Source organism: Protopterus annectens, chromosome 7.part1, assembly GCF_019279795.1.
Source record: "Protopterus annectens isolate FY-2018-M chromosome 7.part1, PAN1.0, whole genome shotgun sequence".
NCBI lineage: Eukaryota > Metazoa > Chordata > Ceratodontiformes > Protopteridae > Protopterus > Protopterus annectens.
This window is the reverse complement of record NC_056740.1, coordinates 66,370,813-66,396,638: the sequence shown is the minus strand read 5'-3', so window position 1 is coordinate 66,396,638 and position 25,826 is coordinate 66,370,813. Positions and strand designations below refer to the sequence as shown.

Below are 25,826 nucleotides of genomic sequence, written 5' to 3'. Positions count from 1 at the left end.
GCCATTTGGAATTGAGCTCAAGGAGCTCCCGTCATCATTTCCGTCTGGCTGTGAGTAGGCAGGAAGTGCTTTGCTATTTGAAAGGAACTGAACTTGCTGCCGAGAGCACTGGCTTTGCTGCCATTTTGGACAGAAACAAGCAAGGGACTTTGCTTCTGCTTATATGCTGGCTTTCATTTCATTGCTTTAGGGACTTGTTGCACTGCCGTGCTGACTTTGCCAAAGCCTGAAAGGGACTTTGTTGCCGTGAGACGAATGCTGGCTTTGCTGAGAGAGGGACTTTGTTGCTGCTGTGCAACGAATGCTGGCTTTGCTGAGAGAGAGACTTTGTTGCTGCCATGCTGACTTTTCCGAGAGAGGGATGTTGTAGCTTGTGTGTGTGTGTGTGTGTGTGTGTGTGTGTGTGTGTGTGTGTGTGTGTGTGTGTGTGTGTGTGTGTGTGTGTGTGTGTGAGACTTTTGATGCTTTTAGCTGTCCCTTATTTTGCAGAAGGTCATTATTTTTTCACGTACTTTGATTGGTTACTCATAAAGTTTGTGATATTTCTGACAAATCAGTGAGGGTTTCAATTGCTGTATAATAATGACAGACATTTGAGTTTTAGACTTACAGCCTACAAAAGGTATGCTAGTGTAAAGCCTGCTATTATAGCAAGTTTTAAAGTATACTAATTTATTTAAAAATGTGTGTGTGTGTGTGTGTGTGTGTGTGTGTGTGTGTGTGTGTGTGTGTGTGTGTGTATACATATGTATGTATGTCTGTATGTATTTGTGCGTATGTGTGAAGGGTGTTGAAGACTATTTCATTTGTCCTTGAATTTGCAAATTGTCTCTGATTTTTTTTTTTGCCTCATATTTTGGTCTTTTCCTCATAAAGTGAGTAGGCAGGAAGTGCAGTTACTATTTGAATGGACACCTGAGTTTCAGACTTGCTAGCCTTTAGGAAAAAAACACTGGCTTTGCAAAATCTGTTTTGGACAGTTTCTAATTACAAGCAAGGGACTTTGCTTCTGCTTATATGCTGGCTTTCATTTCATTGCTTTAGGGACTTGTTGCACTGCCGTGCTAAGGTTGAGGTGTTGCCAAAGCCTGAAAGGGACTTTGTTGCAGTGGACTACAATTTATTCTGACAGTGTGGCACTTATAGATTAGATTATAGATTATAGATTGCAGTCAAATATCAGAGATGTACAGTCACAGTTGTAAGCCTAGCCAATTATCAAATGTCTTGAGACTCAAACAGTCAAAGTTGTTCAAGTGTTTGTAAGGCAAATTGTGGTCACCTTAACTATTAGGCCTTTGCTGAGAGAGGGACTTTGAGGTATAGATAGTCAATAAATGCTGGCTTTGTTGAGAGATGACTTGTAGTTGCTGCCATGAAACTGTTATCATTTGTTCAAATTACACAATTAGAATTATTCTGCCTTATGCTGCCAGTAAGTGTGTGTGTGTGAAGCTAGCTGTGTGTGTGTGTGTGTAACACAAGTGTGTCTGTGTGTGTGTGTACAATGTGTAAAGTGTGTGTGTGTGTGTGTGTGTGTGTGTGTGTGTGTGTGTGTGTGTGTGTGTGTGTGTAAATGCCCCCTATGTAATACACCTGGTGGCTAGAGGTATTTAGACTCAAACCCTGTACGTTTGGTTCAGGGTAAAAAGACCCTAAAGTCCTTAGCCACCACCATTTCTCAGTTTTGCCCAGATTTTTTTTTCTGCTAAGAGTTAAGAGCTATGGTGACAACAGAATTTCTATTCCCCCATTGTTGGCTTTGTTGTTTGTCCAGGTTTTTTTGTGCTAACTGTTCACAGCTATGGTGAGTGAGAAGTCAGTTGTATTTACTATTTCCCCCATTATTGGCTTTGTTGTTTGTCCAGGTTTTTCGTGCTAAGAGGCTGACAGCTATAGTGAGAAGTGAGAACTGAATTCACTAAATGATAGCCATTAAGTTTGTCTTCCTATTGTTTAACCTGCTGATTCACCATAGTGGTATGTTGCACTGACTATAGTGTTCTGGGTTCAAGACTTGCCAATAACACGCATGGTGGTAACACAACATTTTATTCTAGCAACTTTCCAAAATTATACAAGCAATGTTTAAAATGTGTCCCTGATTTTTGACCTTTTGCCCCCCACAAAAAACCTGAAATTGAAAATAAGTGTGAGAAGCTGTGCAAGATGCCTATGGCTTGCACTACTGTCATTCTGTTTATAGTTTGGGTGTGGAAGTAGACTTTTATGATGGAAATGTTCTGAATTGGGCAGTTTTGTAATTATTGGTTCATGCATTTTCTTTTTTTGCCTACAGTACAGCCTACTGGAAAAATGTTCATTCAAACAATACATTTAAAATGTGCTCTAACAAGTGTGCTGTATTATACAAGGAATATAACTTAATAAGGTCAGGAAGGTGTATCAAAGAAAAGAACACTTGTATGTTTCTTGTTTTGTGTGCAAGGGGCCAATGATTTGAAAACAGCCCAAAGGTAATCTTTATCCACCACTGGCCAGATGCATTTTCTTTGGATGTGGTGCAGGTTTCAGTGCTGTTTCAATTAATGTGAGTTTCAAGGGCAGAGAAGTTTTAATGCCAAGTCTATTTTCATTGTGAGACAGCATTGCTTTGTTTATCAGATGTCTGTTAGTGTTTGTGCATTTATGTGCTGCAAAATGTAAAAATAAAATCCAAATAATCATTGTAGAAGTAAAGCAGTATGCACACATTAGTGTTTATGGTAAATGGGGCGAAATAGCCAGGTAATGGGACATTGGAATGGCTGCAGGGGGACTCTGATGCCATATTTTGGTTGTTTGTTCTTCAGTTTGTGTTTGAAAGTTGGTATCCCACAATTCCATTGTCGTGGGTGGGGTTACATAATTATGTATGCAAATTATATGTTAATCAGTGTACAGATTTGTACCTATTTTTCATGGCCCTTGTCCAGATTTTTGATGTTTCCAGGTTGAGAGGTATGGTGTACAGTAGATAAACTAGACAGCCGTCATGGCTTAGTTTGGAGGCATGAGGATAGAACCCAATAGCTGTGACTGCAGTGGACATCTGTAAGTAATGTAATAATTGACTGCAGCTACTTAGTACAGGCATGCAAGGAATGCAGCCATACTGCAAATAAACAGATTTATTTATGAATCATCAATGCTGGTGAACATTTTCTTGCTACTGATTTTAAAATTCTGTGAAATGTAAACACATTATCTGCTCATAATATGGGCTACCTCACCCATATACCTTTTGCTCCTGAGGAGAGAGGAAATGTGAACATTACATGACTGATACTGAAATTTTAGTGCTTCACACCACTAAATTTGAACTCAGGACTGTGTGTGGAAAAATGTACTGTGTACAAGGCATTTAACAGACTGAGCTACTGGGTCACTGCTGATTATTGAGTGACTCACTGGTCTGGAGATAACCTGGAACCATACTATGAGCTGAGCAATACAAGTTACAGGACATTTTTCTTGCATTCTAGAACTGTTACTGTTATAATTGACTGCAGTCACTGTAGAACACACATGCATGGAATACAACCGTACTGCATATACTAATACAGCTTTATTTAAAAATCAAGAATGCTGGTGAATACTTTTTATTGATATTGCTTTGAAGTATCTGTAAAGTCCACACACAATATCTTCACATTGTGTGGGCTACCTCACCAATATACCTTTATTACCTGAAATAAGAGGAAAAGAGAGCATTAGGTGACCAATACTGGCCAGGAGACAGCCTTGGACAGTACTATGAGTTAAGCAATGCAGTTTGCAGGCCATTAGTTTTGCATTCTACAGCTATTACAGTGTTACACTTGATTGCAGCAACCTTATCATAGACAATCAATGCATACAGCTTTACTGCAATGGTTATGATGACACAATCCTGCTGTACACCATTTTGCATACTGTTATTGGCATTGTTTATTGTTTATTGAACTATACTTGTTATTGTTCATTTATTGCACTAGAGCTCTAATTGCCCATTTATTGCACTATAGTTGTATGTGCACATTTATTGCACTACAGTTTTCTTGTGTATACTTTATTGCAGTAAATGCTTTACTCTTTCTTGCTTATTCCTCTGCATTTAGCATAGTACATCCGTACATACCACAGTCACAGCTCAACCTGGCCAGGCATCCAGCATGGGACTCGATATTATGAGCCTGCTCAGCTGCAGCTGTTGGGAGAAAAGCACATCATTATGCATACTAGTCTTACAGACATTCAGCCTACATTTTGGTAAGGCAGTGGAAAACATACTTACATACTTGAGGGGCATTCCCATCCCTCAATCTTTGGACACAGGTGTCCAAAGTTCCCCTCTTTCTCCTTTTCAGGTCATCATAATGGTGATGACACTGCTCATCTGTGCAGGGAATACCAGTAATACTGGTGAGTTCCCTGGCCAACAGGTCCCAGGCTTCTGCCTTACACTCTAAGCCTTGGAAACTGCCTTGCATCAGTCTGGGTTCATGTTTTTTTACCAGGAGCCCAACCATAACCCTGGACTCCCGAATACCCCACTTCTGCACCCAAAAGCATGCACCTTCAGCAGCACTGCCTGCCATATCAACAGTCAATTGAACTCCAATGAATGGTGCAGAATTCCCACCTATTGTGCATAATATGGGCTGTTTTCCTACCCTTACATGTCATTGAGCAACATTCAGAAAAGGGCCTTGTCGCTTAGCAGCCTACAAATCAGATAAGCAGAGCTGAGCAGCAAGAAAACATGCACAACCATGGTTTTAGTGAAGCTTAGCACCGTGCAAACACTGGTAGCCATTAACATGTGTATGCAGTACTTAACATGGTTGAGCAGAGCTTAGCAGAGCACAGCAGTGCCATATTTCACAATTTTGTTATAAAATTAGATACAAATAGTACATTTAATTGCATACATGTTCTGTCTGCTATAAACACAATCCTAGGATCTACTGCACATAAGGCCATAACTCTACCCATTTAGCTACATGGATATTATGAAAATTAATATACCGCCACATATACTACTGGGCTACCTGTTAGCATTGCTGAGCACCATCCAGCAGTGCAGAAACACAAGTAAACAAATCTATAATTAAATAATTAATTACAAACAGTTTCTATTTTTAGATATCGGTAGTTGCCGGCAATGTATGTATAAGCAGTGATTGGCTCTGAGACACTCAGCATCCCACCGCACAAACGGCAATTACAAAAAAATTACAATGTAAAAATAAAACAATTATGATAATTGATTATATCTGGTTTCTATTGTTACATCTGTAGCAGGCGTCCACTGCCTATATATAAGTGTGGCTTGGCATTGCTGTGCTCAGTGCCACACTGTGCAAACATGCAGAAAAATAATAAAAAAAATAAATAAATAAATAAAACCATATAACATATATATCACACATTTAACAGAATTTACAGGATTTCAACAGTGGTGGGGTGCATTACAGGAAGCCTCACCTTGTACATAACATCTGACCAGGCATCCACAACCACGGGTAGCCTCTACACATCTCCCTAAACTGATTCAATATCCCTGTTCCTATGCTCTCCATCAGCAGCTCGCCATCATTAATATGCATAGTGAGCTACCGAGAGGGAACCGTGGCCGTGTACATGGATACATTCCATGTAGGTGCTACACAATGCCTACACAGACTACATTAAATCCTGGGGAATATCCAAAGGGACAGTTTAGGGTTTTAGGCAGCTTGGAAGTAAAGTAAGAAATATAACTTTTAAAGTGTTTTACTGAAGGAGTTTTGCACAGAAAAAAATAAATTACTTGTAAGAAAGTCTACTAGTACCATTAAATTAGAAAGAGTGAGAAGTAATTCAAACTATGGAAGCAAGTAGCTTTCAGCCACTGGTTATTAGTATTAAGCAGGTATTTAATTTAGGTGTTTTATATCAGCAGAAAGCTCAGGTTATTAAACAAGGCAGCTGTTACCTGGATACAACAAAGGGGGTACAGAGCTCAAAAGCTGTTTGTATAAGCAATCAGGCTGATTTTTTGAGATTCATAATGAAGTCAGACCTTATTCCAGAGTTAATAAAGAAATAATTAAAAACAATTGGATCATTTTAATATTCGATAGTGAGTTACAGAACATAGTCACCCCTGCTCCACAGTTTCCTTATAAGTAGTGAAACAATTTACAATCTTTATTGGAAAGTGGTGCATGACAGGAAGAGTGCAAATCAGGGCTTAAAAATGCAATTATTGTTTTGTATGCAAATGCATTAAAATGGAATGTTTTGTGCAACCCACAACTGGTAAAATATATTACTGCAAGGATTTAGTTAAACAGGAAACAAAGGGATTAATATATCAGCAAAATATATATGTGAATGTTATTATGTGAGAAAAACTGAAGGTATTTTTAAAATATGAATTAAAGAGCAGTTAAAAGCTAATGAGCTAATGTTTTGTAAAGGGACAATAAACAATAAAGATCATATTGTCTGTTATAAGATCTAGGAGATAAAAATTCTGCAAACCTCTTGTTAGAGTTGGAAATTTTAAAAATGAATTGCTGATAGCAGAACTATAATAGCAAACATGTTTAAATATTGTATAAGGCAAGGTTCTGAATGACAAAGTTTTTGTTGGCATATCTTTATTTCAGTCCAGTATTTCAGTGAGAGTGGTTTTGTTTTATCACAGTTTGTTAGATTGTAGAGACTTGCATTGTGCAAGCAGGTCGTCACCCTAGTTTTTTTTACACTTTTCCTACTGATTTGTAAACTTGGAGTTAAGTTGAGGGGTGTCAAACCCACCACCCCAAATCTGGAGGAGCAGTGGTACTTGTCCTCACCCTGCAAAAAAGTAGATGCTTTCTGTTTTTTTTTTTGTTTGTTTACAATTCTCAGTGGTGAAAATTTGATGAAGCATGATTAAGTCTTAGATGTCTGGACAAAATACAGGATACAATGTCTATTAAGCGCTGCACTTTATGTTAGAAAGCTAGAGTCTGCTGTTATTCTATATTTGTACTGAAATGTTTTATGTGTATTCATACCAATTGCAGTCATTTATAATCTCATTTATTCTTGTTTTATCATAAATAAGTTTGTTACATAACAATGTGCATAGCTGTGGATTGTTATGTGATGCTGTGTGTCAGGTTGTGGTACTGTTTAGGAGAGTACCTTGTGGTTCATCTTCATTGAGAGATGTGAATAATGTACCACATTATAGCCTAGAGCTGGTACTACACAGTTCTTGAGCTACTATATGGAGTACCTCGAGTCACCTGGGCTTTTGAAGAAAGCCACAAACTACTGTTGCATTCTCATGTCGATATTTTCTATTTCCCATATACATACACATACATTCACACACATGTGCGCATATATATATATATATATATAAACACACACATACACACAAACATATATATATATATATATATATATATATATATATATATATATATATATATATATATATATACATATACAATATACATACATATATATATATATATATATATATATATATATACATATACAATATACATACATATATATATATATATATATATATATATATATAGATATTCATATTTTATCTATATATATTTATGTATGCATATATTATATATATATATATATATATATATATATATATATATATATATGCATATCTGCAAATATACATTATATATATATATATATATATATATATATATATATATATATATATATACATATATATATATATATATATATATATATATATATATATCTACATACATATACACCCTGGGATTCAGCAAGCAGCCATGCAGGAATAAGTTATTCCTACACAGCAGTGACTGCTCCTGCACAGCACGGCAGCATGCCTTGCATATTCATGAAGGTGTGCTGCCTGTGCTCTTAAACTAGCATGCAGCCGTGTACGAGTGCAGGGGTGTGTCTGAGACCAGAGCTCTCACAATACACACACCCCTGCACTCCCGAATTGCCTTTTGGCAATTAAAATGAGTGACAATGCTCACAACACCCCCAAACTTGTCTGGATACCTCCCAACTGTACAGATTTTCGCAGAATGTCCACCGTTTTGTCCCATATTTTGTTGTGTTCCTCCTAAAATCTGTACCTGTCTGTAAAATAGCTGAGGACTGAAGTCATTAAATAATGACAAACATTTGAGTTTAAAAGACTCCACATCCTTCAGAAAAGCCATGCTAATGCAAGACTGTAAGAGCAATATATAAAATATGTCCCTCCATTTGTCCTCCCATCATTTTAGGATTTGTCCAGAGTTTTTGTTCCTGAGGTTGAGAGGTATGCCCACCATGAAGCAGAAAGCTTATAAAATAACAGGTTTAGCATTGGCAGAGATATTCTGAAGGGTATAGATAAAATAACACAACAAAACTTTTTTTTATAAATGCGATAAATTTTAACCGTAGCTGCACGGGTGTGCCCGTTCCTTAGCTATGCTTAGTCTAACTTAAACAGCACAAGAAGTTAAATAGCAAGAGACATCTAACATAAGCAGTATTGCAATAGTATACTTGTTAGAGCATATGCTTTGCAAGCAGCCATTCCCGGTTCAATCTTCACTATAACCAGTTCACAATTTAAATGTGACAGCAGTGCATAAACAATTTTTTTTTGTATTACCTACCAAATAAGATATATTTGTTAACCAGAGTACTGCATTAGGTCCAGATGTGAAGTGTCACTGTAGTAAATTGTGAAATCCCCATATAAACACAAGTGCCCCATACAGTATAGTCACACATGAATAAATGTAATTGGGGGATGTCAGGGACAGTAAACAAACTTATAATATGTAATGAATGATGAATCAATGCCATACAGCAAATAGTCTGTAAAATGAAAAATAAGCAATACTAAGCATTGCACAGCTCTGCTTACCAGGTGTAAGCACTGTGTAAATATAACTGCTAAGCAATGAGTAGCTCAGCTAAATGGATTTGCCCATTGGTAAGCGGTGCTGAACCTGCCCCTTTAAGCAATGCCAACCTTCGCTAAGCAGGTTTGCCCGTGGCTTAGCTTAGCTCAGCATATTCAAAACCATATAGCTGCAGAAAGCCAATAACAAGTCAACCTTACCACAATAAAAACGAGTTTATTCGATCCAAACAGACATAAACAGACTTTGCCAAAAGTGATAAGCACTTTCGTCACTAGGACTTCAACAGATCTAGTGATACTGTATTCAAAAGGCTTTAAATACACCTATTTCACATCATGTGACTACCAATTAATTGATCGCCATTTTTGAAAAAATAAAATGAAATTGTGTACTAAAATATAATACAATTATACTTTCCTTATTAAAACACTTATAAATACACATGCAACACATATAAATACATATAAATACTCATACAACATGACACCCCTACCTACCCACTACACTAATTATAAATTACAAGGTACCAGCCCTAAATTTCAGTTCAGGCTTAATGCTGATGTTTTCATTGAGCCCTGGATATAAAATTGAATTTAATTTAAATTGCCATTTGGATTCTGCCCTCAACAATAGATTCTTCCAATCACCCCCTCTTACATTTTTCGGCACGATCTCCAAAATGGCAAACTTAAAATTGTGATTGGGGTGTGTACTAATGTGTTTGCTTAAAGCATTTTTATCATAATTCTTACTTATACAATACATGTGTTCATAAATCCTGCGGTTCAATTTTCTTTCTGTCTTCCCCATGTAATAACAAAAGCATACCATACAGGTTGCTAAATAGACCAACCCTGTAGAAATGCAGGAACCTGGTACTAAGGGCACAACTAGGTTAAAGGGCTCTAACCTAAAAAATTCATTTTCATTAATAAAAGAACAGTGATCACAACATCCACATTTGTGGGTACCCCTCTTCTTGGAAATGTTTATTGTTGTTTTTTGTTCTAACAAAGATTTCAAGTTAAAGTCCACCTTGTATGTAAAACACGGCTCTGGTCCCATCAGCTGAAATATATCATTGTTACATTTTAACATTGACCAATTGTTGGAAATAATTTTCTTCACTAATTCTGCTGTTTCCCCATAAGTGATTACCATGGCCTGTGAAAAATCTTTACTCTCACCCCTGCTTGTTGCTACCACTTCACTCCCCATTCCTAGTAGTGGCATATATCTTTCATTCCACAGGGAGCAAACCTCATCCTTGATACTGGTTACCAGTTCGGGGGGGTATCCCCTTTCCATGAACATTAACCTTACCTTATTAGTTTCTTCCTCCAACATACTTGCATCTGAACACATCCTCACCACCCTCACCATTTGTCCTTTGACAATATTTTTCTTTGTATAAAATGGGTGGTTACTGGAAAAATCTAAATAGTCATTGGAAAAAGTTGGTTTTCTATATACTCTTGATGTAAACATTTTTTATCATAGTCTTTAGTGATGGTCACAGCCAAATAGTTAATTTTATCTGGGTCACCTTCACCCGTAAACTTAAAATAATCACAAAGATTGTTGATATAATCCAGAAAGGTTTTAAAAAATGTATTGTTGTTCCACAAAATAAACAGGTCATCTAAAAACCTAAAGTAAATTGACCATTCATCCTTGAAGTGAGAAGTAAAAAGGTATCTGTTCTCCCATTCAAATAAAACTAAGTTAGCGAAGATTGGGGCACAGCTATTACCCATTGCCACCCCTTGGGTCTGCTTGTAAAACTCCCCTTCAAAGGTAAAAAAGTTGTTCTTTAAAATAATGTCCATCAGTTCAACCAAAAAATTGATCATTTTACCCCCCAAGTTACTGTGTTTAATTAATATAGCCTTAAAAAATTCCAAACCTGTTTCGTGGGGGATAGATGTAAAAAGATCCACTACATCAACAGTAGTGAAGTAACTTTCTTTATTAAAATACTCACTCTTAATTTGCTTTAAAAAATCCCAGGAATCTTTAAGAATATGATCAATGGGTTTCACAGACATTTTTACTAATCTATCTATAAACACGCCCAAGGGATAAGTAATACTGTTTTTGCCAGCTATAATCAATCTATAAGGGGGATCCTTTACGTCCTTGTGTGTTTTGGGAATCCCAAAACAAACTGGTATCGTAGGGTGTTCTAAGTGTAGAAAATTATATACCTCCTCATTGATAGTACCCTGTAACAGTGCGTCCTCCAGGAAATATTTGATTTTACTATAGCTAATATTGATTTCATTCCTGGAAATAGTGTCATATTTGTTGGTATCAGTTAAAATACTGGTTATCTTATTATTATAATCAACCATATTTACTATAGCCATGCCCCCTCCTTTATCTGGCTTCATGAATCTAACATCCTTATTATTTCTCAACTCAGATAATAAAATGCTTTCAGCCTTTGTTATATTATGTTTCTTGTAAACATGTTTACTCAAGTTTCGGTAAATCTCTTGTTCAGTAATTTTTTCGAAGCTATGTAGACTAGGTATAAGGGGTGGATTCCAACAACTTTTCTTATGAGTTATAGCTTCCTGATTATTGAATTCACATAACTTGTCTTTGAATAAACATTTAAAATTCAATTTTCTCACAAATAATCTAAAATCAGTAAGAATTTTACTTATATCAGTTTTTTTAGTAGGCACAAACTTTAACCCTTTCATTAAAAGTGAGAACAATTCCTTGCTCAATGCAAAACCTGCATAATTAAAAATTCTAAAACCTTTAAATTCAAAAATAATACCATCCCGGGACACAATATCATCTCCATTAATAGGGTTGTTTAACGGTAACTGTTTTTTCTCTGATAGGACTGGTTCCGATAATTTGTTCTTCCTCCCTCCTCCCCCCTGGGTCCTAAAAAAACTTTATCCTGTCTAGTCTGGTTTCTGTTAAATATTCTCTCTGACCTATGCAGGGGTGGGAATTCTGAATCATAATTACTACCATTTTCTGGTAAAACATTAACCTGTCTATTACCAGTTTGCACTTGCCTCATGTCTTTATCATCTACACCATAGTATGCTTTGGGAAATACATATGCTAAATTGTTTTTCTATTCATATTCATCTCTTGATAATTTTTTCTTCTTTCTCAAGATGTTATTGTTATTGGTAGTGTAGTTGAGGTATCCATGGCATGTGGTGCATACAGGGTGGGGCTTACTAGCTGTGGCAGTCATAACACTGCTGGGCAGACATGTCAGTGTCATTCAAGAATAGATTTCCTGTAAGCAATCAAGATGGATGCCTGATATCTGCACATCTGTACAGAGGACAGACAGACATCAGCTAGCCAACAGGTTATGCATTGGATGAATGCTTGGACAGATAGATGTCTGACACTGATAGGTATGCCATTACTACATGACAACAGCCCTCAATCACATGTCCTATACACATAGTAGTCTACAGTTAATATTCACGTATCAGATCAGTATCCAGTAGCAAATACTTAATAACACACAGCTCATATACCAAGAACATGATAGTCAGTACTCAGAGTCCATCTTTGCATGCAGGGGTGTTTGGTTCCAGTACTACAATCTGCAATCTACTCTTACTTGGGAAAGCACTGCTAACAGTAGTAACATAATGATATACTACATTCCAGTGTGACTGCATATAACCTGGGATATTACCCATGTATGAAGTACATTCAAATGGAAATGATTGTTGTACAAGCCATATGTACTCAGGTGTTCCAGACAGTATACTCGCACCCCTTGCTACTGTAATGACAGCACATAGAAGCATGTTATGTACATGGAATTAAATACACTTATTAAAGATGCCATTACCCTACTATTTCATCAGACTGGAATGTTATTACTGGTTACCAGGGCTGACCCATGCTTAGCAGGTTTCAGCATTGCTTAAATGTAAATGCTAAGCCGATTAGCACAGTGGTAAGCGAAGCACAGTGGTAAGCTCCTTTTCATTTAAATATACGTTAGCAGCACTTACCATCGGGCAAACCCATGCAAACCAACTTAAAGCTGCTCAAAACTGCCTTAACCACTTTGTATCCAGCAGTCCTTGTTCTGCCTAGCAACAAAACAAATAGCTCTTGAACCCAGGACACTGTACAGTATAGCCACAGCAGTTAATGACTAAGCCATCACAGCTGTGAAAACATTTGTTGTTTTTTCCAGTATATCTGTCAGTACAAATACTGAATATTAGTAAACAACTGCTTTGACTTCTACAATTGTGTAGTACTCGTTAGTGAAAATAGTATTGAATCAGTATGTTCTTATATCTATATAAACACAAAAGGTGGTCTGTGTGCCCAAAACTGTCACTGGTAACCAAAAGAAAAGGCACAGCAAATTCAGCAAGTAAAACATTTAATAACACTCCACACGTAGAATCACAGTAAAAGCAGAGCCCAACAGAAAATAACGCTGCCACAATTTCCAAACACGTTTTCGTCAGTATTCACTTCTTCAGAAATAATTAACCATATTCAATGTGTTATATATATGTCAGCTGTTGTCTGAATCAACCAATAAAATCCCCACTCACTTTAATGCTAAAATTGAATTAAACAATTAAACACATATTATTAAAAATAACTATATAACAAAACAGCCATTTCTTTACAGAAATGCAATATCATGAAACTCACATTTTACTTACAAAAGTTGGATAAATAATTATTTGAATAATTTATGAATTTTACAATTGTCTTAAATAACCTAAAAACGTTACATGAACACGAAGTGTTCTCTCCAAAATAATACAATGCCGCCCTCTAGTGGTGAAACATCATAATAATTGACATTGGAAAAAAATATATGTTAAAAAGTGTGTAAATAGTACAGATCTCATATAACCTAAGGTGCATAATAAAATTCATACCTTTTTAAAAAGATATATAAAATATGTACAAAATATATATAAGTGAATAATTATGTAATTATAAGACAATTGTAAAATTAATAAATTATTAAAATAACTATTTATCCAACTTTTTTAAAGTAAAATGTGAGTTTTATGATACTGCATTTCTGTAAAGAAATTGGTCATTTTGTTATATAGTCAATTTTTAATAATATGTGTTTTAATTGTTAAATTCAGTTTTAGCATTCAAGTGAGTGGGGGATTTTACTGGTTGATTCAGACAAAAGCTGACATATATATATATATATATATATATATATATATATATATATATATATATATATATAAAACACATTGAATATGGCTAATTATTTCTAAAGAAGTGAATACTGATGAAAACGTGTTTGGAAATTGTGGCAGCGTTATTTTCTGTTGTGCTCTCCTTTTGCTGTGATTCTACATGTGGACTGTTATTAAACTTTTTACTTGCTGAATTTGCTGTGCCTTTTCTTTTGGTTACCAGTGACAGTTTTGGGCACACAGACCACCTTTTGTGTTTATAAGTGCGGGATTTGTGGTCATGGAATCCTCAGCAAGTTCTAGCAGTCATAATGGTGATGACTGCGACAACTCCAGGAAGGTTAGCGATGTGGGTGAACTTTGTAAATTGAGTGGGCAGATTTCCGAGTTAGTTGGTGTTTTGACTCCACTCAGCCAATCATTAATGCACCTATCCACCCAGCCTTCCATTCCATGTAATCAGGAAAGAGTCAGAGGTCCAGCTTCGAAGGAAGGGACTGCCTCCAGTTTTGGTAACGGAACAAGCAATAGAGGAGAGACTAGTCAGGGTTGTAGGATTAGTTTGGATGGTTTTGCTAATCTTTTTTTATCTGGAAATACAGCGGCAGTTACTAGCGGAATTGCTAGGTCGCACCCTAGACAACCTGTTACTTTACCACCAGCCGCTGCAATGGTTACAAACAAAGGTACTGTCATTAATTTTAAAGATCTGCTTGAATTTAAATTTGATTTTAAAGAGCCAATTAGGCTACAGGTTAATAGCAAACATGATTCCTACGCTGAGATGGTTATTAAAATGAACAGTGTATTTTTCAAATATAAATCTATGGAAATGGACAACATTTATTTGAAACACTGTATCCAGTCTAATATAGTCCCAAAGGGGCTTCGTGTGTGTAAATATCCGAACAATGTAAGGGAAGGTTCACAGTTTCATAAAGATTTGATTATTGCATTTGATAGATGTGGTTTGGATATCATGCGAGCTATTATTACAAACAATGAAGTTGAAATGGATAAGTTGTATGCGTTAATAGATTAAATAAATCAGAAAATTATTAATGATTTATTGTTTGGTATTGAAACTGAGAGGTTTAAATATCATGACCTGTTGAAAGATGTGGAGTCTAAATGTATGAAAGTATATGAAAGAAAAGTAAGAAAAATTGACAGAGATATGTTTGAATATAACAACAACATGCAATACCCTGTACCAAAAACAGTTGGGGTTAACAAAAATGTTAATTATGGAGATGGATGACATAACGAGATTTTTGTTAACAATGATTTATGTAATGACCAAGGTGAATTTTACAATGGAAGTGACCCTTTAGAGTTTTCCTCCCCCAGGAGATCAGAGAGGTTGAAAAAGAAGGAACCATAAATTACAACAACAGGAATTTTTATCAGAAGGGAAGGAACAGACATTGGAAACAATAAGCACAGATGATATAATTATTAATGATTGTATTTTTAGTTACAAAGGTTTTTAAATATTTAATTATTCTAATCTTTCTATCACAAGAACACATTTTAACTTGTTTTCTAAGGAATTTATTTTTATTTCCGGGGTCAAAGCAAACATGGTTAACCTATTGGTGGATGTGAAAATGTTTGTTAGACAAAAGAATTCTGAGCTACTTTTTAATGGGACAGAAAAAAGAGAAGGTTCTAGTATTTTAAAGAAAAAGAGTATGTTTAACCCACCTTTGCACCCACAGCTCAGAAATTTTGAAAATGTCTTAGAGAACTGTCTTAGAGATGAGCTTAAATACAACAAAGTGTATCAAATCTTACACAGGATGAATTTAACATCTTGGAATCTTGTAAACTAATACAAATCGTAGAATCATGAAGCCAGACAAAGGGGGTGGGGTGGTTCTTATGGACCAAATAGACTATGAAGTTAAAATATTCAAAATGTTGAATGCAGAAAACATTTATGAAAGAATATCCTTGAATGAGTTTAATATAGTGAAAAGGAAACTTTCAATATGTTTGAATGATTTACTTTTGGAGTGGCTTATCGACTTAGAAACTTACAATTACCTACATGTTGAAAAACCAAAAATTCCCTCCATTTTTGGCATACCTAAGGTCCATAAAACCACTTGGATCCACCTCTTAGACCTATAGTGTCAGCGGAGGGCTCTTTGACAGCCCCTTTAGCCAAATATATAGACGTCCACCTAAAGCCACTTGTGATGGATTACCCCAATATTTTAAAAGACTCATGGGATTTTTTAAAACACATTGACGTTATTAAACAAATACCCACCCCATTTTTTATTACATTGGATGTAGTAGACCTGTTCACGTGTATTCCTCATGAAATAGGTCTTTTATGGTTTGAAGAATTTTTAGAGAGTAAAGATTCTATTTCTTTTAATATGTTTTGTACCTGTTTGGTTCTTATGGATCTAATCCTGAAAAATAATTTTACATACTTTCAGGGTGAGTATTATAGACAGTTAAAAGGAGTAGCAATGGGTGCACATTGTGCCCCCATATATGCCAACATTATATTGCTTAGTTGGGAGAACAAATTTGTCTTTAATTCTCATTTCAAACCCTATTGGAATTATTATGGTTGTTATTTGGACATTTGTCTCTTGGAATGGCACAGCTGATAAACTTCTTGAGTTTTACGAATGTGTTTCAAGTACAACTTAATTTTTAAAGTTTACTTACAAAGTAGATGGTTCTGAACTCAGTTTTTTAGATGTGTGTCTACAGAGAACAAATCAGGGTTTGAAGTCTAAAATATATAGGAAGGAGACCTTCTCTAACACTTACTTGCATTACACCAGCTCACATCCCCGTCATCAAAAGAAGGCAATTGTTAAGGGGCAGTTGGTAAGAGGCAGCAGGATGACCTCAGATGAGCTTGACTTTCAATTAGAATGCAAATTTATTGCAAACATGTTTATAGAAAGAGGTTATCCAGATGATTTAATAAAAAGAGTGACAGATGAAGTAAGAAAAGCAAGGACAACTAGATTTTTACCTATTTTAGGAAACACAACCGAAATTTTAAATACAACTGACACTAATGTTAATTTTCCAGTTGATGTAAAACAGTATCAGTCAATTTTGACTATCACCTATAATGGTGAGACCAACATAGTTAAGAACATTATAAATGATGAGTGGAACAGGTTTGCCAATTTCTCTGATTTAAATTTAAATTTTGAAGAACCCCTTAGATTGTTTTTTTAAAAAAGGACAAAACATTAAGAACATATTGGAGGGTGGAAAACAGGTTATACGCCTCTCTAATAGGAAAGGTACACATAAATGTGGAAATTGCCATTATTGTGTTAACATTAAGGAAGGAGATTACATATTTTTGAAAAGTAGAGATAAAATTATCACCACTAAAGGATTTGCAAATTGTAACACTTGTGGTTTGGTATACATTGTGACATGTGAAATATGCAACTCCTTCTATATTGGCAAAACAGAGAGAAAATTGAGACAAAGGGTGTATGAGTACCTATATGATTTAAGAAAAGAGAATGTAAACAATGCATTGTTTAAACGTACTCTAACATGTAAGTCAGCAAAATATCAATTTTTTTGTTATTGAGGTAGTTCCTTTAGATCCTAGGGGTGGACCTTGGGAGGCCTGTTTAGAATATAAAGAGTTATTTTGGCAATTAACTTTGGAAGCTGGTAGCTACCCAGGCTTAAATGAAATAATCTCTTGTATTAAAGTTGAGATCATCCAAGTTATAATCATTCACTTATATATATTTTGTACATATTTTTATATATCTTTTTAAATAGGTATGAATTTTATTATGCACCTTAGGTTATATAAGATCTGCACTATTTACACACTTTCTAACATATATATTTTTTCCAATGTCAATTATTATGATGTTTCACCACTAGAGGGCGGCATTGTATTATTTTGGAGAGAACACTTCGTGTTCATGTAACATTTTTAAGTTATTTAAGACAATTGTAAAATTCATAAATTATTCAAATAATTATTTATCCAACTTTTGTAAGTAAAATGTGTTTCATGATATTGCATTTCTGTAAAGAAATTGGTTGTTTTGTTATATAGTTAATTTTTAATAATATGTGTTTTAATTGTTTAACTAATTAAATTTTAGCATTAAAGTGAATGGGGAATGTTATTGGTTGATTGAGACAACAGCTGATATATATATATATATATATATATATATATATATATATATATATATATGTGTGTGTGTGTGTGTGTGTGTGTGTGTGTGTGTGTGTGTATATATATATCTATAAATATAAATGTAGAATGTTGCTACAGTAAAAGGGGTTGTCTTAACAGAAATGTTGTGTGGGAAGTCACATCTGATACTGACATGCACGCCATCAGTTACTGACAGACATCATAAGATCATCATAGTGCTGTACAACACAAATCACAGTAATGATCCTGTGGAATGCAACAGAGATATGACCAATAAATGTGGACAGTCTGACACACTCTGGGCAGTCCAGAGGTATACACAGAACTCCTTAGTGCAAGACGTGTGGACTAAGCCTGACAAAGTAGATGTTTACAGCCTCGTAAATGGGGATATCATGAAAATGCTGGAATAGATAAGCTCACACAGTTTATGCATTCACACACTCCTGTCTGTCCTGACACATATTGACCAGAGGAGCAGAGGTCACAAGCCCACATACTTCCCGCTAGTTAGTGACATACATCTGTACATCATCCCTCTGCTTTGTCAGAAATACACAACAGTTATGGCGGTCCATTAACAGTACATCTGATAAATATCTGGACATAACATCACACTAGATAAATACACTGAGCTGCTCGACATGTCACAAAGCACTGTGCAAACTACAGGCAGACTGCCACAACACTGGCCTACATTTCTTATGGGGGGAATACACATGTACTTGCAAATATGGCAGGCACAACAGGCATGTAACAGCACAGAGTAACAGACACCAGTGTGAAAGTGCATACCCACAACCAATCTGAACACAGCCACAGTCACATTATGGTAAGCCTAATTAATATTACATTATATAGACTGCGTGAACAACACCATCCTCATATATGCCACTCACACACTAACCCTACATATACTGGGCCAATACACAGTGTAGTCTGATGCCTGATTGTGGTATGGGACATGTGTCAGTCTGGCACTACAAACATGTATGCTGACAGGGTACCATACACTTCAGCAGCATGCAACATCAAGTCGAACAGGACCAAGAACAATGACATTGTGGGAGGATGACATAATGGTTAAGATGTTTACCTTAAAGACACAAGGTGCAGGGTTTGATTCTCACATGGGGTAATTGGCTAGGCTTCAAATGGCCCAAAAGGCAATTAGCCCAGTACTAAACTATGAACCTATGAACATCTACCACAGCCCGTACACAGGCCAAGTTACATATTCACAATGCGCACTCTGTCAACAATCACCATAAGTACACAGACCTTACTACTGTACACACTGCAACAGAATGTCCAGGTTTTGTCCTCTAATATAAGGCCAACTATACATAACATGTTTAGCAGTCTGATATCTCACTGGCCAGTGAGAGTTTCCTCAACCACATAACACTGTCATGACAAATTTTAAAGTCATCTGGAACAGCCATATCCATGCAAACCCTGTTAAACCAACATTACTTCAAATGTAGAAGAGCAATACGTACATTCTCTCCCCATGTCTGGAACATCCCCCTCCTGTTTGTTGGCCTGTCTGCACAGTGTATGTTGTAAGAGTTATTTCCAACTACCCTCTGTGATGCTGTTTGTCAAACACCCATATGAAGTCCTGCTCACAGTGAAGGAAAAAGGCCAACACCCACATGAAGTGCTTAGTTATAGGAGTATGTTTCCATGCAATTGGCTATAGGAATGATACCACAGCTGTTCTACATGCAATTAGCAAGTGGGGGACTGCAATTCATGCACAGGCCATCAGCTGATCATGACCATCACTTACAAAACTCAAGCTGCTGCCTAAGCAAAGCAGATGTACTTTTCTACATCCACCAGGGAGGGAGAGAGAGAGAGAGAGACAGAGACAGAGACAAAGTAAGAAAGGAAGGGAGTAGGAGAGTAAGAGCCAAGCATGTTTGTGTATGATCCATGGGTGGAGAGTGGTATCTGGCCATTATAATGGTTGCCTATATTGTGTACTAATCCATACTATCTCATGGTAATTGCACATGGCTGTACACATTTATGGCTGAGGATTTACTACAACAATCTTTACAGTGTTTGGAAAATGTTGGCCTTGTAATGTGGACAATGGGACATGTAGCTCCTCAATAAGATGATGTAGCGGGAGCATGTCCAACATGAGCACTGAGTAACAGCACTTTATCTCTGCTCTGCCTTTTCAGAATATCTATGACAGGATTTTTTGAATTAAACTATCCTATTTTTGTATTTTTTTTTACGTATTTGGAATCTTCTAACCTTCCTCTAGGATAGTATATAAAAATATCTTCAACTTTTATATTTTTTCCTGTCAAAAAGAACTTGAGATAATATTCTGGTTCCAGACTACAAAATGAGCTTCACTAAATCTTCTCTTCAAGAAACAACTATTAAGAAAGAACTTCAGTCATTATTATCTAATATTCAAGAACTGGCAACAAAAATTGATAGAATGGATGTAAAACTGGATAATTTTAAGGAAAAACGTTCCCAACAAATGGAAATGCTGCATGAAGACCTTAAGCAACAAAAGAGGCAGATTACAAGAATAGGAACTTCACTAAATAATATGGACACTAGAATTCAAGAAGATGAACATAATGAATAATATAGACTTTCTCTTAAAACAAAATACCCTTTTGCAAACAAAAATTGATGATCTAGAGAATAGATCACAAAGAAATAATATCAAGATCTTTGGGTTACATGATAATGTCGAAGAAAATAATATGGAAAAGTTATTAACGTCATGGCTTCCTGAGATATTAGAGCTTCCTGAAGCTCTTTCATATAGAACAGAGAGAGCCCACAGATCACTGACTTCTTCAAAAAAGGTAAAAGTAATTCTACAAAATCTGTTATAGTGAAATTCCTATCATTATATGATAAGGAGATAGTACTAAAAACTGTGTGGGCTAAATCTCCTATTAAATTCCAAGACAATATCATACGCTTCGATAATGATTACTCATCTTCTGTTATAGCCAAAAGAAAACTTTTCCTGCCAATGCTTAAAGAACTTAAAAAAGCCCAAATAAAGTCTCATCTATTATTCCCGGCCAGATTAAAAATCTTTCTTCAAGATGGTGAAAAAATATTTGATGATCTAGAAACTGCCATCACTTTTATTAAGACAAGAAAGCTTCTTGATAAAACAGAAGAAATGGATTGGGCAAATGCCAGTCTTAAGAGAAATGCAGATAATAGAAGACATCTAAACATAAAAAGAAACTAAAAAATAAATGAATATTGGAAAGTTCTATACTGGTTTTCTTTTATTCAAAACTTATTTCATGATCCAGAATTTGGGGAGATGAAACTGGTTCAACAGGTGAGTTTTTGTTGTATAAGCATTTTTTATTTATTTAATAATCTATATTTGTTTCTCTGACAATATTATTGTATAATATTAGTAAATATAGTTTACTTTGCTATATGCAGTTTGAAAATTATAATATGTAAATAGTATTTATTTAATCTATTATTTTCTTATTTCTCTTTTTTTATTTATTTATTAATTACTGCTATTGATGCTCCGTTTATTTAAAGAGAAATATCCATGGTGTCTTGGTGTCTAAAACAAATACAGAAACTTAAAGATAACAAAATGAAGGTGTTTGGTTTTATTGGATCATTTTTTGTTACCTTATCTATATTTAAAGGGAGGTATTTACTAAAGGCGATTGCTGTGTTGTTGCTCTGCACAATATATTTTTGTCCTAATTTTGAATTTCACTAGTGGTTGGAATGGTGGAAACTGGAAGTGCTTTTGGTAAACTGCTATGGCTTGGTTTTGGGCTCGAATGTTTGGCAACAGCCAAGACTGTATTGATATATTGTTTTTTTTGTGAGTAATGTTAAACAGATGATTTTCATGGAGATGCTGATGATGAGACTCCTTAATTGTCTGGATATAGGCTTGTTTTGGGCTAGGTGGTATTTGTTGCAGAGAGATTAATAGTTTATTGTTAGTTATTACATGAATGGTAGTCTAGTGGTATGTCAGGCCTGAAAGGTAGAGGCTATATCTTCCACTGTATGAAATGCGAGCCCTTCTTTTTTTTTTCTTTTTTTTTTCCTGGACTTGCCGCGAGGTAATTTGCTGTTTTAACAGTGAAGAGTTACTTACAGTTTCCTTCCTGAGCCTCACAGATGTGATTTAAAATTGTAAACTTGAGCTGCGATCTCATCACGGCTAACGAACATGAAGATGGAGAGGAGCGCCGTTTCCATGAAGACGTATATATTGTGATCACCAAGCTGGAGAGTTCCGGATCATAGAACAACAAACAGAATAGCCAGCCTCTAATGCCATCTAGTGGGGAAAAGGGAGACAAGAAAAAAGAGAGAATGTGGAAGAAAGAAAAGAAACTTAATGGAAAAATCAAACTCTGCTTCAGCGTATACAAGACTATATTTTGATTCAGATATAGGGATTTATTCAGTTAGACAGAAAGAAACAAATCTGAATTAATGTATCTTTAAGCATTTTATCCTTTTTACAAAATGAAAACGCAGTTATGTGTTCTGTTCAACATACATATATCATAGTGTAATTATGAACTTTACAAGACATTTTTATTTCTATTGCTAACAAAGTTAAACCAAAGTAGAGAACCTCTAGACTCTTAGAGTTTATTATGATACCCATGTCTTCTGCAAGAAAACAATGCAATTATAGCAACAAAATGAAACAGGTAATGGCTTATATTTTGGAAATTAATTAGACAGAGAGAACATAATTCATTGATCAGTATGCACTTGGAGAAGACATGTAACAACTATATCATTTTAAAATCATGCAGCCCTAAGGAGCCCTGAATTACTCAGTATTTTATAAGTAGATGCATTGTATTCTAACCTAAATGAACAACTACTTTAAGGACTGTGAAACAAGGAGAAGTCAGTTCTTCATTAAGCGTGCACTCATTACGATTTCATTACTCTATTAGTAGGAACAGAATATCCTTGATACACCTTGGTGGTAGTTTCCTACAGGTTACTCACATCTGTACTACAGTCTAGTTATCTCAAGAGACACATTTTTATTAAAAGAATCCATGATTTTGTTATAACCTTTGTTTTATCCTTCTGACATATAGTTAATCCCTATAATATATGTCAATATGTAGTAATAAACACGTCTTACTTTGCTTGTTACACACTATGAATCCCAATTTTAAATGTACCTTTACATATAAACCTTATTTTTATTATTTGTATATCTTAATTATAGTAAAGTCCCAGGTAAACAATTGCCTTACAATGTCCGTATAACACATTGCTCCACAAAGTTACATTATTAATTACTCAGTATATATCTGCACGCTACATACATTGTCTTACTATATCACACCTACTAATTATACCCTCTATAATTTAGTTGCCTACTTGGGATAATGCCATATGAAGGGCAAATATATGATTTAAGTATCCACTGGGCTCCTACACTTATCCTCTACTTCTTCAGTTATTATGTTTGTTTTTACACTAGCTATGTTCATTATTAACATGCTACAGTGTACTCTGTACATGTTGGATATGCAGATGAGGGAGAAGGTACAGCCTACCCATTTCGTATTTTCCATAAACTCCCTGTAGAGCTATATATCTATTATATAGGCAACAGCTGCTACTTTTTCTTTGTATTTATTTGTCTGGTCTTCAGTATAATACTTCATGTGATTAGCACTATTACACTAAAATATCCTGTGGAACTGTTTTCATTATTTCCACACTTGCTGCAGTCATTTCCCCAATATGGCACATCCTTTTCAGAAATTCTCCATGCTTAAATATCTATTAAACAGATAAGCGACAGTCAGGATAAGGCTTTACATCACTCAAGTTAGAACTTGAAGTGGAGAATAGGCTAACCCATGTCACTGAGCAGCATCTTATCACTACTATTATCGATAAAATGAATGCGTACTATTTTATAGTATTTTTCTTATATAGTAATGCTTTATTATTCATTTTAAGCTTATATATTTAATCTCTTATTAGACATTTTTAATACTCAGATTTGTACGTTCAAAAATGCTGAAAGAAGAAATGTAATTCACAATAACATAGCTCATGAGCTGTCCAACAATTTGTCTTTAATAATATATGCAAAGTAGTTTTTTGGTAAAAAACCTACCAAAGCTTAACATGTAGCATTCATTTATTGTTTAAAAGTTGCTTGCATAGTATAAAATCACATATTTAACCTCATCATGCACACATACAAGTCACACTTGCTAAAAAGTAAATACATTCATATCATGCATCCACCCACATTAAAGGAGAATAGAATTTTATAGATTCAATCTGACTTACATAAAGAGGAATTTCCATGTTACATTTGCTTAGTAAAATATTCAAATTTGTACAATAAACATCTATAGAAAATTGGAACATATAGACTCAACTATCAAACATACATACCACTAGAAATTTAAACACCATTCTTTTTTATTATATATGTAACATATGATGACTTGATACAATATTAATGATATATTATTTCATAAATCCAAATTGAGATAGTTGCATTTGATTTGTCTTAGTATGTTTCTTGAATGATTATATGTAAATGTATTCGACATACTATATTTATAATCTTTTTATATACTGCCTAATAATGTAAAAGTATATTTTATTTTCAAGTATGCAACAACATAAATATTTAGGTGGGGATGAAGAGAGTGTTGTTACTAGATTGATGGTCAATTTAAGTGATAGATATCAGTCATATTAGGAGTTTTTAACTCCAGGGGGGTGTTAGAAAGTGTTATTAGTATATGTTGTAAATTTCTGTTAATAGTTCTCATGATGTTCACCAAGTTGCACACAGCTGAATTTGATATAAACATATTTTCTTGGAAAAATGTTTCATATAGTTCATATACAGCTTTTAATTGTATTCTTTATTTTGAGATTCTGCTCTAAAACATGGAAAAATGGAAAAAGTAGTCAATAAGTATTACTAAGAAATATGAACATTTTATGGCATCTTTAAATTGTATATCATTAAACATTAATGGATTAAATAATCATAACAAGAGAATATCTTTGAATAAATATCTTAAACTGCATAACTCTCAGCTAATATTTCTCCAAGAAACCCATTTATTAACTGAAGATATTACAAAATTGGATACCAAATCTTATATAGTATTGATTAGCTCTGAACACACACAAAAAAAAGAGGAGTGGTCATACTATGGAAAATACATTACCTATGCCTAAAATAATTGACACATGCAAAGATAATAAAGGAATGTTATCTTCAGTTTTTATATAATTTAATAATAAAATATTGACTTTAATAAATATATATTGGATACCTGGCATTGGACTAAAAGCAGTAAACAACATATAGACCATATAGTACAGTTCTCTAAGGGTAATATTATTTTAGCTGGATATTTCAATTGCATTTCAGATATAAAGGATTCTAGTACTAATGTCAAAAATAAAATTCCAGCAATAGCTAAACTATTAAATGAATTCTCAGATTCATACTTGCTGAAGGATATTAATAATTTT

At 34.8% G+C, this 25,826-nt stretch overlaps 1 protein-coding gene across 2 annotated transcripts in view; it reads left to right on the top strand.

Moving 5' to 3' along the window:
- The window catches only part of FAM189A1 (family with sequence similarity 189 member A1), a 2,511,558-nt gene that overhangs the window by 2,235,371 nt on the left and 250,361 nt on the right, over positions 1 to 25,826 (top strand). The window lies entirely within an intron of this gene.